A 23,041-nucleotide genomic window follows, 5' to 3' on the forward strand; every position below is an offset into this window, starting at 1 on the left:
GTGATGCATGAGTGGGGGGGAGGGATGGGGAGTGTGTGACCAGCAGGGCAGAGTCCACAGAGACTCCCAGCACTCACCCAGCTCCACATGCACCTTCAAATTCCGGGACTCTTGCCCTTGGGTTGGTCACGTGACCAGCTCTGGCCAGCGGAGTGCGGGCAGCCCTTCACGGGCCCCGCTCCTACAGTGTCCCACGCCATGATCCACGTTCACACTCTGTCCCCACGGCTGGAAGCACAGGGTCCCATGACGCTTGAGTCACTCAGTAGAAACAGCCCAGATTCACGTCTGACATGCAGTGAGAGAAATTAACCTTATTTTTTTGATGTGAAGCCACGAAGATTTGGGTTATTTATTATAGTAAATAGGGTTAATTAGCCTGCCTGAGATGATAAGCAAAAACCAGGATTAGATGTACTGAAGTGGAAAATACCCAAATGGCCTCTAAAAATGAAAAGATGCTCATCGCGATGAAAAGCAGAACAGCACAGAAACGCCGTTTTCCCGCCTATCAGATGGGCACAGAGCAGTCCTCTGGCGGCAAGGGAAATAAATAGAAACTTTTCAACATGGATGGAGGCAGATATGGAGTCAGAGTTCAGGGCAGGAAACAGAAGTGTATAGAAGCATTTCTAGCAGAAAGACTTCCTGCAGGTAACAGTGCGCCAGCCGACTCAGGGAAGGATGGGGAGGATGGGGTGGGGAGGGGGCAGGGGCTGTAGCTGCAAGCCCAGGAAGAGAGCCCCCACTGCCACCTGTGGAGGGGGGCGTGGGGGACCAGGAGGCTGCTGTTGGGGCCCCTTGATGCAAGAGCAGAGTCCCTCCTGTGTCCCTGAGGCAGAGAGCAGGGGTGGGCGGCCACGACTGCCATGCAGACAGACCCCGCTTGGCGGGAAAGCAGCGGGGGCAGCAGGTGAGTCTCTTCCTCTAAGGGTACCGCCACCACCACCATGGAGAGCACCTCACCAGCAGGACCACATGCAGGAGACACACAGGCCCTGAGCCAGAAGCCCTGCTTCCCGCTGTGCCCAGGGCAACACAATGAATATGGAAAACAGCATTAATGTGGACTCCGGATGCCAGGAGGGGAGGCTGGGGGGCGGGGAGCAGCCCTGCTCAGTGTCAGTCACAGGACAGACACTGTGATCCGTGTCGATTACAGACGCCAACCTGGAGAGAAGTATGCAGCATCTCCTACAAGAAACTGACCATCCCAGCAACTCAGCCAGTGGGAAACCTCATCGCCCTGAAATTTTGCTTTTCTCCAGTGGACATCACTCCAAACAGCCTCTCCTAATGCCCTCCTTCTTCTCCGTAAAACAACCTTCCTCTCCTTTGTTTATTGGACTCGTCTTGCTGGTCCCCAGTCAGAATCAGCATAAACCCATTATTGCTGGGAAAATAATTGGTGGTTTTATTTTATTTTATTTTTTAATGTTTATTTATTTTTGAGGGTGGAAGGGGCAGAAAGAGACAGAGAGAGGGAGAGAGACAGATGATCTGAAGCAGGCTCTGCACTGACAGTACAGAACCCGATGTGGGGCTCGAACTCATGAACCATGAGATCACGACCTGAGCCGAAGTTGGACGCTTAACTGACTGAGCCACCCAGGTGCCCCTCAACAGTTTTATTTTTAAGTTTAACCGTTCATACAGTGGAATATTACAGAGCAGTTATGGACCAGATCTACGTATACTAACAAAAGTAAATAGCAGAAAACCTCGTAATTCAAGGAAAAGGCTTAGGACAGAAAGATACGTGAAGTGTAGTGTCAATACTGTGCGTTTTTAAGAGCAGCTGAAGCAGTAGTCTATGTCATTTTTAAATACACATCCATAGTGATGGTAAAAGCATTTACGTGTCCTGGATCTTGACAGCAGGCGTGCAGGTGTCTAGTGTATCGTTACCTGTATTGGGTGAGTTAAAAATGTTTCTAATTACAGTGAAAATTTGAGAGTGAATCCATGATGAGGATCGAGGAGTGCACCTGTTGTGATGAGCATCGTGTGTTGTATGAAGTGTTGAACCTCTGTATTACACACCTGGAACTGATATTGCACTGTATGCTAACTACGCTGGAATTCAAATAATAAAAAAAGAAAATTAGAGCAAAATCGCCACAAAAAATTTTGAAAGGAAGTCGACAGTCCAAGCCTAGAATTCATCTAAAAATCTGAAAGGGGGGATGTATGAACAAGGAACAACAGTTTTAAAAAGGAATATTGAGGGGCACCTGGGTGGCTCAGTCGGTTAAACGTCCGACTTCCGCTCAGGTCGTGATCTCGCAGTCCGTGAGTTAGAACCCCACATCAGGCTCTGTGCTAACAGCTCAGAGCCTGGAGCCTGCTTCAGATTCTATGTCTTCTTCTCTCTCCCCCTCCCCCACTCACGCTCACACGCGCTCTCTCTCTCTCTTTCTCAAAAATAAACAAACATTTAAAAAAAATAAATTTTAGTTGGATTTGAGAGCTAAATGTAAAATCAAAATTAGGCAAGTATTAGAGAAGATTTAGTAGAACATAAATAACGTAAAATAATCTTCAAGCTTTATTGTAACTTCCACAGTAAAAGAGAAATCACATGTCACAGATTATGTCAAAGTAGATAGAAAAAAGATAAAACCCAGATAAAGAACCAGAAGGATCTATATCAACAGGCTGAGTGGTTACTTCTAAAACCACCCAAACGTCCAGCAGGAGAAACATGGTTAAAACATTAATAAGATTCCCTAAGAGCGATATTATTCACCATGAAATAAGAATTAAGCACATCTGTATTTATTTGCATTGCATGACGTCCGGGACATTTTGTCAGTGATGGACGGCAGCTACACTTGTGGTGAGCAGAGTTGTTGCCTCACTAGGCTGTGCACCTGAAACTGATGTAACATCGTGTGTCAGCTAGACTCAAAAAAAAAGAAAGAAGAAAGAAAAAAGACAAGTCACCAAGCAATGTGTATACATAGATGCGCCTCTATTTACACGTAAAACCATAGGAAAAGCCACAAAGCCACGTGAAAGAGAAGGATATATAACAGTCGTAAAGAGTGATGGCCTTTCAGGGTGGAGAAAGGTCTGGACTGGAAGTTGAGTTCTGGGCTGGTCCCTCCTCAGCGCCACCCTCTAGAACTTTCTGTGAAGGGAATGGTTCTGTGCCCATGCTGGCCATGGCCACGAGTGACATGTGGCTGTGAACAACCGAGGAAATGAATCTTTAATTTTACTTCTTGTTTAATTTAAGTAGCTGTGTGTGACTAGTGGCTATGGTGGGTGTTGCCCATTGATTCCATGTACTTTTATTTGGAAAAAAATGTGTCTTTTAAACAAAAAAATACCCGTGTTATGGTTTAGGTTACACTGTGATAATAAACTGCTCTGAATTTTTTAAAAATGGAAATTAGAAAGTATATTCAGCAGAATCACATATACCTAAGGAAAACTGACAATAGGTGAGGGGTGCCTGGGTGGCTCAGTCGGGTAAGCATCCAACTTTGACTCAGGTCATGATCTCACGCTTTGTGGGTTCAAGCCCCCTATCGGGCTCTGCGCTGACAGCTGGGAGCCAGGAGCCTGCTTTGGATTCTGTGTCTCCCTCTCTCTGCCCCTACCCCACTCGCACTCTGTCTCTATCTCTCTCTCAAAAATAAACAAATATTTTTTAAAAATTAAAAAAAAAAGAAAAGTGACAGTAATTGAGATAGTTTGTCCTGGGATAAAAGGATGAAATGTGGTTATAATTTTGTTTTCATACAGGTTTGCTGTTTCCAGGGATACACATATAATATTAGAAATTTATACCGATTCCCATCCGCTAAGGGGCAGCAGGACGAGTGAGGTCCCCTATTTAGCTGACATAAGGGGACCACGTGCCATGGGAGCCGGGTAACAGGTGACAGGGCAGGGCCGATGCTCTTCAGTGACTGGGAGGTGGGGCTGGCAGCGGTCACAGAGTGGTCTTGGAGGTGATTGGCCGGGTCCTGTAAACTGTCAGGAGAGTCAGTGACCTTATCTTGAGACCGTGAATCTGGTGTCAGATCGGCTTACGTGCCATCTTCCCTTCCACGGTTAGAGAGTGTTTTGGGGAAGAACCACCAGTAACTGGGTGGCGGATGACAGGCTCTGTTCCGACAGTGAGTAAGCCCTTTGAGAACGTGAACACTTAACTGTGTCTGGTTTCCTCGTGGGGACCATGGGGCTGTGCTGGACGACCTCCCAGAAACAGAGGCACGCTCATTCTTCCTCCTTGTTCTTGGACCCGTGACTCCTTTACGACGTGCCTACTTGGTATTTTTAAAATAGCGATTAGCCTGTAGAAGCTTTTGCTTAGAGCCTGTTTCCGATTTTTCTGTTTGAAGGAAGGCTGAGTTGAGAGGGGAGGGATGCTAGATCTCTTCTCACTTCCTCTTGCTCAGGGCAAGGCCCGGCTGACCACGTGGGGCTCATGTGTCCATGAGAGAAGCCTTGTACCCGGCACAGAATGAGCAGAGCTGTCCAGAGGGGTAGCTGCAGAGCACAGGTTCTTTCTCAAAAATCCTCCCCTGGGGACACCAAGCTCGGGGGAGAGGGGTGGACCATGTTTTACTTCATCTCTTTTATTTATTTATTTATTTTTTTGTGGCAAGAGAATATGCTTTGAAAAGATGGCCCCTCATCAGATCATTTCCGGAACCTTCTCTAGCAAGCTCACCTTTTCTTGCTGGCAGCTCTGTTGTGCAGAGTGTGGCCCCAGCACACCGCAGGTTGTTTTCTTGGGGAGCCAGAGTCATCACCAGAGGGCAGGGGAGAAGCTGACTTCATGTGTGCACAGGGAGGAAGGGTGTGCCGTGCAGGGTGCAGGAGCATACACCCGCTTTGTGGTCCAGGCTCCAGAGGTCAGTGGCCCTATGCACTCAGCGTCCACCCAATGCCACTGAGCTCTCTTGGATGAACTCCTTATGTCACAGATCCCGGGGATCAAATGTTGAACTTGAGGAACAGTCCTGACCCAGTAAGTAGGAAGGTGGGATTAGAGCATTGGGGCTCAGCAGGAAGACAGTACACGTGCCCTCCAGCTTCCCCACACAGCTCCCTGCATTTGAGCACCTGCTCAGCTGTTGCCCGAAGCCAGCCCTCCCTTTGGGTCCTTGAGTTCCGAAGCCAATAGGTTCCCTTTGTGCTGTAGCTGTAGGACGCAATGGGCTCGCTGGTCCTGACCTTGGGTGCAGCTCTTTTGACCAGAGTCCTCTGCTCCCGTGGCTGCAAGGAGGTCACCACAACAGTTGTTCGTGACTTGGTGTTAAGAAGCTGGAGCTGTGGTCTCACGCGATCAAAGTCGCTGGCCCTCTGAGCCTCCACGTTCACATAGCGGGCTGACCCTTCCTGGCCTCATGCACTCAGACCTGCCGTGGGCACAAGGAGGTTCCAGGGCAGCGGTCACCTCCTGGGACTGCTGGGCACTGCCCAAGGCCAGTGTCCAGGGAGCCAGGCAGGCACAAGGCTGCAGGGCACAGGCCGTGGAGGGAGAAAATGCCCGTCTGTGGGCCGGGGGCCCTGCGCCCCCACCTGTCCGCCCCCAGTGTCTGTATTTCTGCTTCAGGTCACAAGGGGTCAGGGGGAGTCTGGGGCAGATGCTCTCTGACCTTGGTCTTCTGAGTGTAGCGGGGAGACCATAAGTGAGGACTCAAGGGTGTGACTGCATGGAAGGCTCCAGATACGGACACTTGGGGTCGACTTCTTCCACCCCGAGTGCCTCTTGTTTGCTCCGTAACCACATGCTATCTCCAGGAAGCGAATTCTTCTCTGTGATTGAGAAAGTAAGAAGATGGCGTCAGCACACCTTCTATCAAGAAACTATGTGCCCCTCTCCCCCCTGCAGTCCCACATGCTGCTGCCACTGGCATTGCCGTGCGGAAGCCCATGCCTGCTCCCAGCCCGCAAGGCTTGTGCTGCAGGAGAAGCAACCCCGAGAGCATCATCCATCTGCCAGCAGTCATACCTGCACTGGGCAGTCATCCCTGTGCTGGGCAGTCATCCCTGTGCTGGGCGGTCATCCCTGTATTGGATTGTCATCCCTGTGCTGGGCGGTCATCCCTGTGCTGGGCGGTCATCCCTGTACCAGAAGGTCATCCCTGCACCAGACGGTCATCCCTGCACCAGGCAGTCATCCCTGTACCAGGCAGTCATCCCTGCACCAGGTGGTCATCCCTGAACTGGGTGGTCATCCCTGAACTGGATGGTCATCCCTGTACCGGACGGTCATCCCTGCGCTGGGCAGTCATCCCTGTACCAGATGATCATCCCTGTAATGGACGGTCATCCCTGGGCTGGGCAGTCATCCCTGGACTGGATGGTCATCCCTGTACCAGGCAGTCATCCCTGTGCTGGGCAGTCATCCCTGTATTGGGTGGTCATCCCTGTACCAGACAGTCATCCCTGCACCGGGCAGTCATCCCTGTACCGGATGGTCATCCCTGTAATGGACGGTCATCCCTGTGCTGGGCAGTCATCCCTGGACTGGATGGTCATCCCTGCACCAGGCGGTCATCCCTGTATTGGGTGGTCATCCCTGCACCAGATGGTCATCCCTCTGCGAGGCAGTCATCCCCGTGCCAGGCAGTCATCCCTTCTCTGGGCGGTCATCCCTCCGTGAGGCAGTCATCCCTCCTCTGGGCAGTCATCCCCGTGCCAGGCAGTCATCCCTTCTCTGGGCGGTCATCCCTCTGTGAGGCACTCATCCCTCCTCTGGGCGGTCATCCGTCTGCCGGGCATGCAGGTGCCCTGCCAGTCTTCCCGCCTGCTCCAGGATGTGGCTCTACAGGCACCTTCCCACCTGACCAGCCCCGGGTGGTACAGCATCAACCACATCTCTTCCCATTTCTGACGCTGGGGCAGCTGGGGCCGTCCTGGCCCTGGAGGCGCTGTCCCATCCGGAGCCGGCCAGGCATACCGAGCATCGGCTGTCCCAGGAGCACACTTTTCAAATACAAACCAACACACCCAGAGCCCACAACCACCACTTCCTCTTTCAGCCCTCACGGTCTGGGCCAGTACCCCCCTGACCTTGTCACCCCAGGGCCAGGCACCAGACGTCTAGGATAGCCCAGAGCCCACTGATGTTGTTCAGACTCGCGATCCAAGCCTGCTTCCGCTACCTGCTGGGTTCCTTCCTGTGGAAACCACAGTATGGTTCTGGTCATGCATCTGCTCACTCCCTCTGTGGCCTGACTGGCCCTGGTGCTCCTCCACGTGGCCCTGCGTGGCTGGCATGTGCCCTCCTCTCCAGTGGAGGTCAACTCCTGAGCTGCTGGCCTCACCTCATCTCCAGTTTTCTGTTCGTACTCTACTGAAACACGGATGCAGAGACCAGGTCCTCATGCAGATTCCAAGTTCCAACCCTACTTCCTGGGAGGCTCACAGTCCTACATCTTGTGTCTTAAGGCTCCAAACAGCAGAATGTCTCAAGTGAGTGGGAAGATGTTGTTTGTTCTTTCCATGTTTCTTCGGCCCAGGAGATACACATCAGCTCGGAGTCTGGGTATGGACTTGTTTATTATTCTTGGAAGAATAAGGACAGAGGAGGCAAATCTTGCATCAGCAAGCCTGTCCCCGGAGAGCCGTTAGGTTGGCGGTAGCCCCACGAGCAGGCCAGCTTGTGGAGGGGACAGCTGACCCCGGTGCACCCTGGACATGCCCCTTCAGGAAGGGGAGCAAGGCAGGGAGCCGTGCCGGGATCGGAACCAGCTGGTGCGGGCGCTCCTGCCCTCGGGGACGTGACCCGCTGGCCCCCACACAGCCCCAAACCAACTGCACTCAGTCCTCCTGGAGGGGGTTTCTGCTTCACTCGCCCCATTTCAGAAAGTCAGGATTTAAGAGGATAAAGTTCAAATGTACACCAGCCAGGCCTGTCAGCTTCTTTCCACACATCATCTAAGCCCACAGCAATCATAAACTTGTATGAACTGCCAGGGACGGAGCCCAGATGAAGTCCCCCAGCCCCCCTCAATCACATATTTTTCCTTTGTTAGCACAGCCGCTGCATCTTGCATTTTTATTACCCAGTTTCCAAACACCACCAACATTCAAGCAAGCAAACTTCCAAAAGACATCTGAGAGGATGTTGACTTGGGAGTGACACCAAAAGGCAGCAGATCAAATGCCAAAAAGCTGGCCTTGGTGTCGTCACTTGCGGCCATGTCATGGACTTGGAGAGAGAGGGTGGATTTTACGGATCTTGATAAATCGTCTCTGTCACTTTAATTAACCGGAGCATATCGGTGAAACACAAGCACGACACGGGTTTTTCCACTCCTGGCTCCCCCATGTACTCTGTGAGGGCAGCCACTGGCCAGCTGGACAGGAACAGTGAGTCCTCTGTGCCCGTCTACACCACCCCTCTGTGAAACCCAAGTGAAAACCACAGCAACTTACTGTGGCCCATCCTTTCCACCCATTAGAAAAAGGAATCGAGGGGCGCCTGGGGGGCTGAGTCGGTGAAGCGTCCGACTTCGGCTCAGGTCACGATCTTGCAGTTCATGAGTTTGAGCCCCGCGTGGGGCTCTGTGCTGACAGCTCAGAGCCTGGAGCTGCTTTGGATGCTGTGTCTCCCTCTCTCTCTGCCCCTCCCCCCTCATGCTCTGTCTGTCTCTCAAAAAGAAAACAAAAGCATTTTAAAAATTTTTTAAAAAGAAAACAAAAAGGAATTTGCTTGCAAAAGGCACCTGAGGGCAGCTGCTGGCTGCTTGCTGGCAGTCTGTGCACGCCTCTTCCGTGCACGTGGCCTCCCGGCAAAGACGAGCAGAAGAAGGCATGCTCTCACAGTGCTCCTGCATCCTCTTTGGGTGGACTCCTCAGCCTCCCCTCTACGTCTCCTGGTGCGTCCCCTGGAGAAACGGCTGATTGCCTGCTCAGCCCCCGTGGTTCCTTTCTCCCTTAACAGGACTCTGATTTTGAGAGTCCTGGGTGTCAGCTTCCAGGCCACAAAATGACACTTTCCCTCCCGCATTTCAGCCAGGAGTGGTGGAGCAACCCAGGTGTGGACAAGGAGAGGTATACGGACTCAGTGGGCAGGCCTTCCAGGAAGGTCTTGTAAAGAAATGGACTTGTTGTTTCATCCCATCTCTTTCCTTTACTACCCCCGTTTTTGACTGTGGAATGCAGATACGATGATCAGAGGTGCAGCAGTCATTTGGGATGATGAGAAAAACATGAGGGTGGAGGTCATGGCCAAGGATGAGGGGACCCTGAGGGTGGGGGCCATGGCCAAGGATGGGGGGACCGTGAGGGTGGGGGCCATGGCCAAGGATGGGGGGACCCTCAGGGTGGGGGTCATGGTCAAGGATGGGGGGGCCGTGAGGGTGGGGGCCATGGCCAAGGATGAGGGGACCCTGAGAGTAGGTTCCAAAGATGGCAGGTGATGAAGTCAGCAATAGACTGGGACACTGAGATGTCCTGGAATCACTGTGGCACACTGGGACTGCTATCTTAAGTATTTCACATTTTTTGGGTGAAATAAGTCCCTAATGAATAACCTCAAGCCACAGTTTGGTAATAATGCTGTCCCTCCGTGGCACCTCCCCATCATCCACCCCCCCACCACACACACACACACACACACACACACACACACACACACACACACACACAAAGACATTGGATTCTGGCTTTGGGGTGGAACCCTCTGCTTCAGACTTGGGTTCAATCAGTTTTCTCTCCCCTTTGTCAGGAAACGTGACTCTTTTCCTTGGGTGGCAACCTTTCCTAAAGAATGTGTTTTGGGTAGAAAGGTCCTTGGTGGCTCCCAAATGAGAGGAGCTCTGTACCTGTCAGTGCCTTCCCCTCGATGCCGTGTCCCCGTGCATGTTCCCCTGTGGTGTCTCTCTGAAAACAGCACGCACAACTTTCAAGACTCAACACGGACATACCGTCTAATGAAAAGCTCCCTGACCTGCCCAGGCAGCATCCAGGGCTCCTCTTCTGTGCTTCCCAAGTACGTCCAGGATACTGGGGATAATTGGCTTCTCTCTGCTTCCCTCGTGGGAGCTGGGACTGATCCGGAATGTGTCCAGCCAGCCAGCCTCCATCCAGTTCCTGGCTCTCTAACAAATGTTTGTTGAATTAATAAGTAAGTGGCTGTAGAATGCACTTTACATGTAGCTGGATAGATTGGTTGGGACGTTATTGGCCATTTGGTTAGATGCCCTGAGGAAGCCCAAAACCTGCCCGGGCCCCTATGCCCCTTCTCTTGGAGAAGGCCAGAGAAATGGCAGTATCGTCTCCAGCTGAATGCATGAGTCACCCAGAGTGAGACCAGCAGAAAATCTGTGGTGAAGCCACAGAGTTATGAGAAATAACACTCAATGGTGGAATGACTTGTTACACAAGCAGATACTTGACCCAAGATTCTTTGTCCCCAATTCTCTTTTCCTCCATTCATGAGGTGACCGGAACTCTTCCCTCCCCCCAGCAAGAGGACATGGAGACAGAGACCCAGGTGGGAGGGGAGTGCTGGCCTGGGGACCGTACCCACAGAGTGATGCCAGGTGCGAGCTCAGCCCTTCCTCTGGAGGTGTGTAGAGTGACCAGCTTCTCTGGGCCTCCGTGTCCTCTGTCCACAAGCAGCCTGAGGTGGCACAGTGAGTTTTCCTACTTGAGGACAAGTAGGCTTTCCAGCCAGGTGCTGTAGTGGCAAGGCCAAGAGCATCCTGGAACCTGGGCTGTGAGACTCTCCTCACCTACTGGAGAAGCTATTCCTGTATGAGTTTCATATATTGGCTTCAGTATAAAACTGTATTTGAGAAAAGTATTCAGCTGCTTTGAACATGTGAAAATCACTGAACTGGAGTCTTTTTAAGGGCCTTTGGGGACCTCATCTTGAGGAAGTGGAAGCCCATGGCTCCAGCAGGATACTGCTCTCATTTGGTGTCTTGCCACAAATGTCCAGAAAAAACCTAGTGTCCAGACCCATGTGGTTTCACATGTCGCTGGAGAACATGCAAATGTGTGATGGAGGCTCACCGCGAAGACACAGCTGGCATGGAGGGTTGTAGGGAGCACCATTCACAGCACGTCACTCTGAGGTCCCCGGATGAGTGTTCTCAGTGCCGGATAAGCAGAGCCCGGGTCCCCTGCATACACTTGGGGGTCCAAGTCTTCCCTAAGCTCTCCTGGCCCCCTGTAGAGTGAGTGCATCTGTTGACCATCTATATACCAGGGGCTTCATGGGATGAAGACCAAAGATGTGTACACTGAAATCAATAAGGCATTAATGAAAAAATTAAGGAAAACACAAAGCAGTGGAAAGATATCCCATGATCATGGGTTGGAAGGATTAATATTGTTAAAATGTCAAAACCACCACAAGTGATCTGTAGATTTGATGCAATCCATATGAAAATACCAATGGCATTCTTCACAGAACAAACAATCCTAAAATTTTTATGGAACCATAAAAATCCCCCAAATAGCCAAAGCAATCTTGGGAAAGAGGAACAAGGCTGTAGGCATCATATTTCTTGAGTTCCAACCATATTGTAAAGCTACACTAATCAAAAAAGCATGGTGTTAGCATATAAACAGACACACATAGAATAGAATACAAATCCCAGAAATAAACCGACACACAGTCAACTGATCTATGACAAGAACCCAAAAAAGGCACAAGGTGAAGGGCAGTCTCTTCAAGAGCGGTGCTGGGAAAACTGGACGGCCACGTGGGGAAGAATAAAGTTGGACTCTTAGCTTACACATACGTGAAAATTAACTCAAAATGGATTAAAGACTTAAATGGAAGACCTGAAACCAAAAATCTCCCAGAAGAAGACGTGGGGGGAAATCTCCTTGACATTGGTGTCAGCAATGATTTTTTTAGATTTGACACCAAAAAGCACAGGCAACAGAAATAAGTGAAGCGGGGGAGACTCCTTGAAATCAGAGGCCTCTGCACAGCACAGGAAGCCATCAAAACACGAGAAGGGAACACACAGCAGGGGAAGGCAGTCACAAACCATGTATCTACTAGGGGGTTAATATAAAAATATATAAGGATTTCTACAACTCATTAGCAAAAAAGCACATAATCCCATTAAGAAATTGGCAGAGGATCTGAATGGACATCTCTCCCAAGAAGACATACAGATGGCTGATAAGTACATTAAAACGTGCTCAACATCACTCATCGTCAGGGAAATGCAAATCAAAGTCACAGTGAGATGTTACATCACACCTCTTAGGATGACTATTATTATTATTGTTTTAATACAAACCTTTTATTTTAATAATCATCTTAAAAACTTGATGTTAATGTTCCACCTCAGTAAAAACCACTATCCCCCTCTCAACCCAGTGTTGGGTTTGAATTATAGAAAATGCCAAAATAGGCAACAGTGTCTCCCAGTTCTTCATTCTGACCTAGATAATTTTTTTAATATGGGGGTGGGGGACTAGGGTGGGGAGGGAAAAGTGGGTGATGGGCATTGAGGAGGGCGCTTGTTGGGATGAGCACGGGGTGTTGTATGTAAGCGATGACTCATGGAAATCTACTCCCGAAGCCAAGAGCACCGTGTATATGCTGTGTGTTAGTTAAATTGACAGTAAGGATGAGTGTTATTTAAAAAACAAGAGATAAGTTCGGCGGGACTTGGAGGAGTGGGAACCCTCATGCACTGTTGGTGGGAATGCAAACTGGTGCAGTCACCATGGAAAAGAACATGGAGTTTCCTCAAAGCATTAAAAATAGAACCACCATAGGAGCACTTGGGTGGCTCAGTCGGTTGGGCATCTGACTTTGGCTCAGGTCATGTTCTCGCAGTTCGTGGTTTGAGCCCCGCGTCGGGCTCTGTGCTGGCAGCTCAGAGCCTAAAGCTTGTTTCCGATTCTGTGTCTCCCTCTCTCTGGCCCTCCCCCACTCATGCTCTGTCTCACTCTGTGTCTCAAAAATAAATAAACATTAAAAAAAATTTTTTTGAATATAACTACCATATGATTCAGCAATCCCATATCTGGGTTTTTATACAAAAAAATGTAAGTGAGGATCTTGAAGAGGTATCTGAAATCCCATGTTCATTGCAGTATTATTCACAATAGCCAGGATGTGAAAATGACTGGAATGTCTGTCCATGGATGAATGGATAAAGATTGGTATGTGCTCATACATATGCATGTGCGCACACACACACACACACACACACACACACACACACTCACACACACACACTGGACTACTACTCAGCTATAAAAAAGAAGGAAATTCTTTCAATTGGCACCACATGGATGGACCTGGAGTTCATATACTAAGTGAAATAAGGCAGACATGTAATGACAAATGTGGATCTAGAATAGTCAAACTCATAGAAGCAGAGATTGGAAGGGTGGTCGCCAGGGTCTGGAGGGAGCAGAAATGTAAGGGTGATGGTCAAACAGTGCAGAGTTTCAGTTATACACAATGAAGAGGTTCTGGAGATCTACCATACAGCATAGTGCTGTAGCTAACAGTGCTGCCTTGTATACTTAAAATTTCCTGGGTGATTAGATCTTATGTTAAATGTTACCCCCCACCCCCCGCCACATGCGCACAATAATAATAAAAGGGGCAGGAGGAGCCTCCGGGAGGTGGTGGGTTAATTATGGCCCCAATGATGGTCTGGGTTCCTAGGTGTACACGTCTCCCCAACTCACGGAGGTGTGTCCATTACATACGCTCAGCTTTTAACATGTCAGTCATACCTCAATAAAGTGGTTTTAAAGGAAAAAGAAATTAGCTATTAATATACCTTTAGTTTTGAACGACAGCTTCTTTTAATGCCCTGTTATGCTCATTTTCCTCTGTCTCCTTGTCCAGAAAGGAATTATTTCAGTGGAAAGCATTAGATGCATCAGTGAGATTTATAATTTTCTTTATCAAGAAAAACAAAGGGAGTGTGTAAACCTCTAGAAAATGATCAGAGAGCCCAACGCTGAGCCAAGTGCATCCCCAGGACACTGGTCATGGTCAGAGCACCCATGTTTTCTAGGTGCCTCAACTGTTCTTTCTTTCTATCTGTCTATCTATCTATCTATCTATCTATCTATCTATCTATCTAATGTTTATTTTTGAGAGAGAGAGACAGAGAGAGTGTGTAAGTGGAGGAGGGCAGAGAGAGAGGGAGAGGCAGGATCCCAAAATGGGGTTTGATCTTACGAACTGTGAGATCACGACGTGAGCCGAAATCACGAAGTCAGACACTTAACCGACTGAAGCCACCCAAGCACCCCTCTCTTTATATATGTTTAATTGAAGTGTAGCCAACACACAATGCTACATTGGTGTCAGGTGCACAGCATCGTAACTCCACGGGTTTACACGGTATGCTGTGCTCACCACAAGGGTAGCTATCGTCCCTACTGCCTCTGGAGTTTCCTCAAAAAATTAAAAATAGGAATACCATATGATCCAGTAATTCTACTATTGGGTAATTACCCAAAGAAAATGAAAACATATATTTGAAAAGAGATATGCTCCCCTCTCTACTCACTGGAGCTTTCTCTATAGTAGCCAAGGAACGGAAGTCACCCAAGTGTCCGCCGATAGACGAATTCAACAGGAAGTTGTTCTGTTTGAACGGTCTCTGCTCTGGGGCGTTATCTGGTGACGTAATGACTGTATTCTTATAAAAGAAGGTCAGCTTTCAGATTTAGATGAAAAATAGAGAAAACGGACAACATGGTGAAGGAATTTGAACATGGCGGCCCAGAGCCTTCCTCCTGCAAGCTCGGAGGAAGTCTGCACCCCCATCGTTCGTTCGTGCAAATGTGGTTTTAATTCAGAGCAATGAATTCTGCAAACTCACATCTTGGGCCGGTCCTAATAATAGACTGCCCCCTCCCCGCGCCCCCGCATGCCGGCAGCAGAAAGTGCCGGTCCCAGGAATGTGGCATCGTGATGCAATTTGCCTGTCAGGCCTGGTCCCAGCAGCAGCTGCCGCTGATTACCGCGAGGGCTGTGTTTTATTTATGACCCACCTCCTGCCTCTCAGGATGCATCAGCACACACTCATGGAAGGAAAATTAGAGGCTCTGGCCAAGGCTTGAGCTTGGGAAATGCACTTTCCCCTCCTTCTGGGCAGGACAGATGTGTCCAAGAGGCCCTGGTGAGCACCAGTCCCGCACAGCTCCGTCCATATGCTGATGTCGGCTCAGACTTGCAACGCTTTCTTTTGTTAACTTTGCCTTCCTTCTCCCACCCCCCCAGCACCCCCCCCCCCCCCCCCCGCAGCTCCCGCCACGCTCGATCCCCAGCTTTCAGGACATACTCCAGGCCCAGCACACACCTTCCAACCATTTCCAGTTGGGCCTGGGGGCCCTTCAGAGTCCCAGACTGTCAGCACCTACTTCCTCATGACCCCACCCCCTTCTACCTTCCACCTCCGTCCCTTCTGCAAACTCAGACTCGTGCTGACCCCTCCCCACCTATTCTCAGGGTCTGGCATCCCTCAGCATGTCTGGACGGGAGCTGGCCCGTGGGTCCCCCGGACAAGCTATTGCCTGGAGTTCCCGGTATAACATTTCCATACTAATACGCTCCATTCTCTGCCATGCAGTCCGTTTTCTCTATTTTTCATCTAAATCTAAAAGCTGACCCTCTTTTATAAGAATATAGTCATTAGGTCACCAGATAATGCCCTGCATTTTTTATCTCTTGAAATCCACATCCACTTTCTAAGCTTTGGGCCCCCAGTTAAAACAGAGACTACTTGGTGAAGGGCTTTAGGGAAAGACCTTATCAGTGAGGGATTCTTCCTCCCTTCGCAGTGATGGCTGAGAAAGCACTTCCCAGTCAAGGCTGCGTCTCAAACACCCGGAGGCTCTCCTTATGTTCCGGAGTCATGTGCAGGGTGGTCTCCCCGGGTTAAAAGGAGAGCCGGGCAGGTCAGGAACAAATGAGGGAAAATTAAGAAGTGAGAGCATTCAGATGCCAGGGACCTGCAATGATGCCCTCGGCCCGTGTGCCTGCACTCGGGAAGGCTCCAAGCCCATTGGCTGGACTCAGAGACCCACTTCCCCTACGCTGCTCGTTAGGACCCAGTACAGAGGGAGGGAATGGGGCCTCTTGTTCAAAATTAGTAAGAATGTCATGATGGTAGCAGCAGAACATTAAAGCAGACCCCTCTGAGGGCACGACCCTGTGCCCCTGCCTGGTCTGTTATCTGTCGCTTATCTCTTTGTGCTCTTTTTTGTCTCAGAAGAACTCGCGGTTTTGCTAGCCTTGTCTTAGCTCCCGGGAAATGGTCAGCACCATGGCTGCATGACTAGGAGGTGCCCAGATGCCCTCCGAGGGCCGGAGGCCACGGGAGCTAGTGGACAGGGGCCTCCCAGACCCGCCTCGTCTGCCACGTGCTTCGTCCTGAGTCTGTCTCGTTTGACCTGGCCCGTGGCCCCCCAGAGCTTGATTCCTGCACTCAGACCTGGAAGGGATCCTGGAAGGGTCCGTCTGCCAGGCCCTTGGACAACCCACCCCTGTGGACGGCATTCTGAGGAGACTGCCACCAACTGCAGTCATTAGCTGTCTGCACGTGGGGACTCCCACCGGCCACCTCTCCTAAGCTGTCACTGTGCCCTGAGCAGCCTCGAAGACCAGGGGCTGTGCCAGGCCTACGAGACGGTCTGTTTTTCCCCACCCTGTCCTGAGTGTGGGGATGGCAGGGTGGCCTTTGGGGGCAGCGAGGGCCACGGGGGCCCAGACCCCCAGATCCCAGCAAGACGCCCGTCACCAGGTATGGTGCCCCCGCACCTGTCCAGACCCCAGGAGTGGGGGATGGGAGCAGCATAGGTGAGGGGGGCGCCGCAGGGATCGTCACAGCGCCGTGGGGCCAGCTCCAGGGGCTCTTCCCCCTGTGCACAAGGTCAGAGTCCCCAGGAAGACATGCTCTCTGAAAATAGGGGCGGTGGGATGGAAACCTTGCAAACATGTATGTACTGAAAACCATGCAATTACAAAGCAACCTAACAACAGAACAGACAGCTGCTTTGTCAGGAGCAGGAAGGTGGGCAGGCGGGGCTGTGAGCCGAACGGGGCCCCCAGCTCACCCAGCCGGCCTCCTAAGAGGCAGGTAAATGCCAGGGCAGAGCCGGCCCCTCCTAGGGCTCTGTCCGGTGAGGCAGTCAGCAGGAGCAGAGAGGACCGGACACGCACTGGTCAGCTGACATGGGCTGCGGGTGCTTCCGTTGGTTTTTCAGAAAAAAACGTATGTTTGTAAAAGGGGGGTGGGAGTGCCGCAGCCTAAGAAGGAAATAACAGGTTCCCGCACCGCGAGGTGTGCTGGGGGCGCGGCCCTGTGCGGGGTGGGCAGAGGGGCCCAGGCAGTCCTGGGGAACCCCTGCCTCGGAACCCCTTCTAGGACGAGATGCCCTGAGCTGGCAAGTCTGTGAGCGAGGGGCTTCTGCCGGGAGCAGGCCTGGGGTTGCAAAGGAGAAGCACGGGTGTGGGGGCAAAACTGTGAAAACACACGTGCTCATTCACCTGCCCCCCACACACCTGAGCCCCTCGTGGCTGCAGGCTCCGCGGGGCACCGGGGACAGGGGACAAGGCCGGCCCTAGCTGTGACTGGAGTGCACAGAGAAGGCAGGGCCGGACAGGGGAGCTCAGAGCAGTCACTGGGGCTACGACCCTGACACCCAGAACCTGAGGTCCTCAGAACAGGGAGGAGGCCTGGGGAGGCCCCGGGCGGGGGGGCGGGGGTGTCCAGGGCTAGAGAGACCAGCCTCCGTGGAGGATGGATGGGCTGGGGCACTACACTACAGGTATGGGGTCATCAGGCGGGCCTGGAGGTCAGCCCGAGGTCCCCAGTTCAGCAGGCCGTGCCCTAGGTTTCCTTTTGGAGGAAGCTGCCTGAGGGCCTGAGGGAGGGGCAGTGCCGGGACTCTGATGTCGTGGTCGGTGATCCTGGATGGGAACAGGCAGTATGAGCTGCACTGATTCTGGCTCTGGTAGATAGCAGCACTGGCCTCGGGGTGCTGTGAGGACACACCCCCTCCCCGGCAGCCCACCCTGGGGCCATCGCAGGTGACTGGGGTCCCAAGGAACGTGATGCCCGGCAGGGAGGGCAGAGGCAGAAGAGCTGGGAGGCAGGGGTGTGGCCAGGTGCCGTGGGAAGAGGGTCCTGGTGCAGGGGTGTTGGGGGTGTGGGTGTAGACGGTGATGTGCGCTGTGGCAGGAAGGAGAGCCGGGGCCACCCCACAGTGGGATTGAGGTCCCCAAATGCCTGTACTCTGGGTAGAGCAAGGGAGGCAACACATGTATGGTTTCAGAGAAACAGGAAGGGAAGCGGGAGAGGAGAGGACTCAGCCCATCAAGGGCAAGGGCACCTTCTCCTGAGGTAGACCACACTTGATGAGCATCACGCTGAATTTCTGGCTGAGACACAGGCAAGCCGGGTAGTCATGTCCAGTTGTACAGGTTGTAACGTGCACAAGATGCCTGTGATGGTGAAAGACATCATTCTTGCAGCAGGTGACATGGGTTTACATCATTTTATGATGGGGGACCCCACCCTAATCTACCACCGGCCCCTAGTCGGGTAGGAGCGCAGGGTGTCTGCTGAGCAGGAAGGGAAGGGCCAGGTGGGGGTTTGAAGGAAGATGTAAAACTCCGGAAATCCAGGAAAGAGACAGAGAAAGGAAAGGCCTGTCCCTTTCTCCCGCCCAAGTGATAGCAGGGCCTGCCTGTGACTTGTCATCCTAGGCTGTTACCAACACCTTGCCTCAGGGACACAGTCACAAACAAGAAACCTCAGGAACAGACCTCTGCCGTCAGAAAACCTGACATGCCTGCCTAATTTTTTTGGAAAACGAGATGAAGTATTTAATTCCCTTGGTATTTCAAACTTCTCAGCAAAACCATTTCCTTTTAGACCTCCTGTCAGGTTTTTTTTTTTTGTTTTTTTTGTTTTTTTTTTTTTTTGTTTAAGTCCTGATGAAATGCAGATCCTGGCAACTTTTACTTAAGCCAAGTGCAGAAGTGTTCACCGGCAGCCCATGGCCACCAGCTCGTGCAGGACCTGGAGGGACGTCAGGATGAGTCTGTCCCAGCCGTGGTGGACGTGGGGCCACCTTGCCTCTGCTCAGGAGCTCACGACATCTGTTTTGTGAATTCTGGGCTCATTCAGGCCAAGGAAGTAGCCCCCGCGGGTACTGATGGCTTCACTGAAACCCACGGCCCCGTGGGAATTGTGACATAGTGGACCCATGGGCACTGGCTCAGGGCCAGTCTTCCTAGGACTTGTGTGGCCACTAGTAATTGATGTCGCTTTTCTTTCTCACGAAGAGAGGGGTGGAGAGAATAAGTCCCCCCAGGGGCTGATGCCCATTCAAATGACCTCATGCTAGGGCGCCTGGGTGGCGCAGTCGGTTAAGCGTCCGACTTCAGCCAGGTCACGGTCTCGCGGTCCGTGAGTTCGAGCCCCACGTCGGGCTCTGGGCTGATGGCTCGGAGCCTGGAGCCTGTTTCCAATTCTGTGTCTCCCTCTCTCTCTGCCCCTCCCCCGTTCATGCTCTGTCTCTCTCTGTCCCAAAAATAAATAAAAACGTTGAGAAAAAAAAAAAAATTTTCAAATGACCTCATGCTTTTCGCGCCCAGAGCCCTCGTCCTCCATCAGGTTACCCGCATGCACACGATAGGGGCGTGCACGCCTACAGCGTGGACCAGTCTCGTTGTCCTCGTGGCGTCCTGGCTCAGGAAGAGCCTCCACAGGGTTACGGGCCCTGCGGTCTTCACGGCTGTGCTCAGACCCAGGCCTTGGGGCCAGAGCCGTTGCCGCGTCTCCACCCGACCCCGTGGGTGACTTCTGTCCTGGCCCTTCCTGTATGAAGGAGGTGGCTGCCCCTGCTTCTCAACGTCGTCACGGGAGCAAGTGTGGGAGGGGTGCACGCGTGGGCACTGCAGCGTCCCTCGCACCCAGAACCAGACCTGATGCAGGGACAGGTGCTAACAGTACTTTCGAACGCAGACCCCCGGCACGGGACCTGGCAGAGGACGCCCTGCCATCATAGGTGGAGTGGTTTCCCACGTGCTCAACCCTCCCCTCATCACTGCCCTCTGTCCACGGCCCCAGAGCCCAGGATGCAGCCTGACAGCCATGTCGGTCCCCAGAAGGGGGTGCCGGCCACAGAGCTGCCCCCTGAGCGCAGCGATCCTGAGCCGACCTCCGCACGGGAAAATCAGAACATTTATTTAGTGCTTGCTGTATGTCAGGATATGGAGGCTTACTTTTCTGCGACTCATTATTTTCTCACAAAAACTAAAGGGCTTGGTTCTCTCGCACTTCCCATCGTGCAGACGAAAGTAGGGCCTCCAGCAGGCAAGTGGCCCATGGGCACAACAATCAAATGAATCACAGAAAGTCAGTTTCCGTTGCTTAACACACAGCAAGCACTAAATAAATGTTTTGGTCTTGTTTCCTCGGAAGGACCGTTTGCCTTAGCTAGCCACTTAGTCCATGGCTAAGTCACCGGGTGCCCTCAGACGCTCCAGGGTAGACAGGAGGCCGGACCCCTGCAGGCCTTCCCGCGGGGGTCTCTCCCCCACACTCAGGCCTGAGAAGAGCCTGAAGGAGGCTGTCCTTGCTGCATCGAAACAGACAACCGAGAATATCTGGGGGCCCTTTCCTTTCCAAGAACAGCACAGGCTGCAATTTCTTTTTCCTTTTTTTTTTTTTTTTTAATTTAACAAGAGAAAAAAATACCCCTGAATTCCTAGGGGAAATCCAAAGACAGTTATTCCCACCATATTTCGAGGAAGTCTTGAACACTTCATTGGCGGACGTCTGATTCTCAGAAGGCAACTGACCTTCTGCAAAAGCCATTACAATGTGTCATCTGGATGGGCTTTCGAAATGAAATACTGTCGCCCCTCCAGGCAGAACACTAACCGAGCCATGGGAGCCCTCGCTGGGCCCCGGAGGAGCCCGGACCTGCTAGTGACCGCACTGTGGGGCAGAGACGTCCCCGCTCGGCCCCCGAGGGTCCCACGTGGGGGACACTGCACATTTCCACCCAGCAGGCCAAGGCGAAGCTCGAGGGGACGTTTCGTTTCCCGAATAGGCCGCCTGCTTTCAGTGAGGCGAGGAGCCTGAGGCCATGACGTGTGCCCAGGGCTGCTTCTGGGATTCCCAGTGCAGCAGGATGCGTGTTCCCTAGTGATGGCAGGGGGACTGGCTCGCATTCGCAGATGACTCTGGGTGACCGACCCTGTGACGGGGGAAACGAGACTGGAGGGAGAAGGAACCTGCCCCAGCCCACCTAAGTAACCAGAGCCCAGGGCCCCCTCAGAGCCACGTGTTGTCTACGGCCGTGGGGGTCCCTCTAGCGCGGCTCCCCGGCCCGTGCCCCCTGACCCATCACCTGCCCGCACGGCATCTCAGGGTGTGGGGAGGCACACCTGCCCTCCCGCGGCTCACCCAGACCCCCGGTGCTCGCGGGCTCAGATGAAATCTTGTGGCTCACGACTGCTGGGGCCAGGGTGGGGTGGGTAGTGAGGATGGTCCACGCATCGTACGTCTAAGTGTGTTAAAGCCCTGGTCCCAACCCAAAGGAGCCCACGACCCAGGTGCTTGTGCACAGGCGTGTGGGCCTGTCAGCCGGTCCCTCTAATCTCTGGGTCACCCCCAGGGGCAGGAGAGCACACTGGAGGGGTGGTCAGCCTTCGGGGAGAGGACTAGTGGAGGTGGGCTTGGGTGTTTGCACCCAAGGGTTTAGGGTCCCTCGAGTGTGATCTAGAAGGAGCAGTGCAGGCCCTGAGTGGTGTGGCCTCCTGACCCCGTGAATGCGTCTGCTGGAAGGGACCCAGCAGGCAGGTGCAGCGTGAGCCCTGACCACGGGCCCCTCCTGCTGGGCTGAGGGCCAGGCCAACATCTGCCCGGTCCCATCTTCCGCTGAGTGACGCCAGCCTTTCCAAGCCACGTGCCGCCCCTGGGAGTAACGTCTGCTTCGTGTCCCGGTGAACACGTCTGCCGTGGCCCACCTGCCCAGGGTCCCCTCACCGTTGTCACCTGCTGAACGCCCGACCTCAGCTCTTCCCACACTGTCTCACAGTTATTTCATGGTCTGCCTTCCGGACCAGATGTGGATCCTGTCCAAACACGGTGCCCAACACGGAGTTGGCATTTAGTCACCACATGGCCTTGGCTTCCCCTCCATCCTGGAGAAATGAGAGAGATCGGCTTCTGCCCAGGGTCACGGGTGCCAGGGAAAAGGAGGTTAGAGCAAGGCGTGCTCAGATTGCCTTCTCCCCAGCACTCCTCAGGCCAGGGGCCGAGCTCAGCACCGCGCCCCCCACCCCCGCCCTGCACCCCCAGCAAACAGCCATCAGACACTTGCTGGGTGTCAGGCCCTGGCTGGACATTGGTGACACAGAGGAGTCTCCCATCGGTGCAAACACTGGTTCTGGAGCTTACACTTAGGGACAGCTCCATGTGCCCGAGCCCGTGTCCTACCAGTACACACTGTCCAGTCAGGTACAGCAGCTCTGTGTGGCTGCTTTGTCCCGGGAGACCAGGGAGCAGAGGTCACGTTGTGGGGAGCCCCAGACACCAGGCAGGAGGCAGCCGTGAGCACAGGAGTAGAGAGGGGCAGAAGAGGGAGCCAGTGGCAGGAGCTCAGCTGTCTCCAAACACACCCACCGATGGGGTCAAAGCTTGACAGGAACAGGGGCGGCAGAGAAGCAACGAGTGTCAGGAGGGGGCGGGGCCAGCTTCTGCTGGGGAGGAAGCAAGCGGCTGTACCCGTTCCACATGTGACCACTGAGTGGGGGGCCACGGCCAGCAAGTCATGGTAATCCGGCTGCTCCGGAGAGAACAAAGCGGGGGCTCCGGGAGGTCATCGCAAGGTGACCCTCAGTTGAGGGATCTGGCAGTGGTCGGAATGAGGGGCTGAGACTGACCGAGCTGGATCAGGTTTCAGGAGTCTGTCGTATGGAGCCCGCAGCTCATTTTCCTACTGACATGACAACCGCTGGCAAGGCCCCAGGCAAACCCACAATGCACTGACCACAGAATGAGTGGGCCGCTGCCGCAGGGCCCGCACGTCCAGGGAAGAG

At 52.8% G+C, this 23,041-nt stretch overlaps 1 protein-coding gene and 1 long non-coding RNA gene across 2 annotated transcripts in view; one reads left to right on the plus strand and one right to left on the minus strand.

Moving 5' to 3' along the window:
- NXNL2 (nucleoredoxin like 2) overlaps window positions 1-23,041 on the plus strand; it is a 214,508-nt gene that overhangs the window by 140,473 nt on the left and 50,994 nt on the right. The window lies entirely within an intron of this gene.
- LOC109275542 (uncharacterized) lies at window positions 2,526-7,227 on the minus strand. Its single transcript, XR_002084226.2, has 2 exons — window positions 7,131-7,227; window positions 2,526-5,778 (listed from the first exon to the last, which is right to left on the minus strand). It is a non-coding gene; the product is annotated as an uncharacterized LOC109275542 (long non-coding RNA).

This window comes from Panthera pardus, unplaced genomic scaffold (assembly GCF_024362965.1).
Source record: "Panthera pardus isolate Hobbes unplaced genomic scaffold, ASM2436296v1 HiC_scaffold_20, whole genome shotgun sequence".
Lineage (NCBI taxonomy): Eukaryota > Metazoa > Chordata > Mammalia > Carnivora > Felidae > Panthera > Panthera pardus.